Source organism: Schistocerca cancellata, chromosome 9 (genome assembly GCF_023864275.1).
Source record: "Schistocerca cancellata isolate TAMUIC-IGC-003103 chromosome 9, iqSchCanc2.1, whole genome shotgun sequence".
Taxonomy (NCBI): Eukaryota; Metazoa; Arthropoda; class Insecta; order Orthoptera; family Acrididae; genus Schistocerca; species Schistocerca cancellata.
Genome location: NC_064634.1, coordinates 171,439,121 through 171,440,089, shown reverse-complemented (window position 1 = coordinate 171,440,089; position 969 = coordinate 171,439,121). Strand labels below are relative to the sequence as shown.

Genomic DNA, 969 nt, shown 5'->3' with positions numbered 1-969 from the left:
TTTTTCACGCCAATGATCTTAGGGAAATAGACTGTATTTTTTTCAGAATTTTTCACTTCTACAGTGCGATTTTCTTTTTAAATGCATCCCAATCAAATCAAGAATAAGTTGTTTCTCACCTAGCACTGTCTTACCATGGGCAGCGTGCAGTCAAAGCCACTTAAAATGTGAGGCCTGCAATCCATTCCGCAGGCTCTAATTTTTGTTCCTGCCGTCCTCTTTCCTTCATAACTTCAACAAAGCGGGTCTAAAATCGAAAAAACGTTCCAGGCTTGCTCCTTGACTCAAGCAACGTACTTTTCAGTAACATATGAAGTCCCCAGAATCTTCGTCCAGTTTCATCGCAAACTGTTGTAATTGACGGTGTAATAATGCGAGGTATTTTAGAAAATTTACTACTATTCATACCACTAATTTTGGGCAACGACCTTGCCGCAGTGGATACACCGGTTCCCGTCAGATCACCGAAGTTAAACGCTGTCGTGCGTGGCCGGCACTTGGATGGGTGACCGTCCGGGCCGCCATGCGCTGTTGCCATTTTTCGGGGAGCACTCGGCCTCGCGATGCCAACTGAGGAGCTACTCGACCGAATAGTAGAGGCTCCGGTCAAAGAAAACCATCACAACGACCGGGAGAGCGGTGTGTTGACCACACGCCCCTCCTATCTGCATCCTCAGTGAGGTTGTCACGGCGGTCGGAGGGTCCCGATGGGCCACTTGTGGCCTGAAGACGGAGTGCTATACCACTCATTCTCATCATGTGTGTTCCAGCGTATCGACATGCCGCCGGCACGAAGACGAAGATCGCAAGAGCAAAGAAGGCGGTGAGAGGACGTCCGTCAATAGCCCGCTGACAAGGACCGCACTTCGACAGGAGCGCCCTCTAGCCGAAGAGAATATAAGCGCCACTCCTGCCAGCCTCGGCCGGACAGTTTTCGCCCAGTATTAGGGGAGCAATACGAAAGCAGTG

General features: G+C 50.2%; 1 pseudogene; it reads left to right on the top strand.

Moving 5' to 3' along the window:
- Window positions 1-419: 419 nt before the first annotated feature.
- Window positions 420-537, top strand: LOC126102485 (5S ribosomal RNA; annotated as a pseudogene).
- The last annotated feature ends 432 nt before the right edge of the window (window positions 538-969 follow it).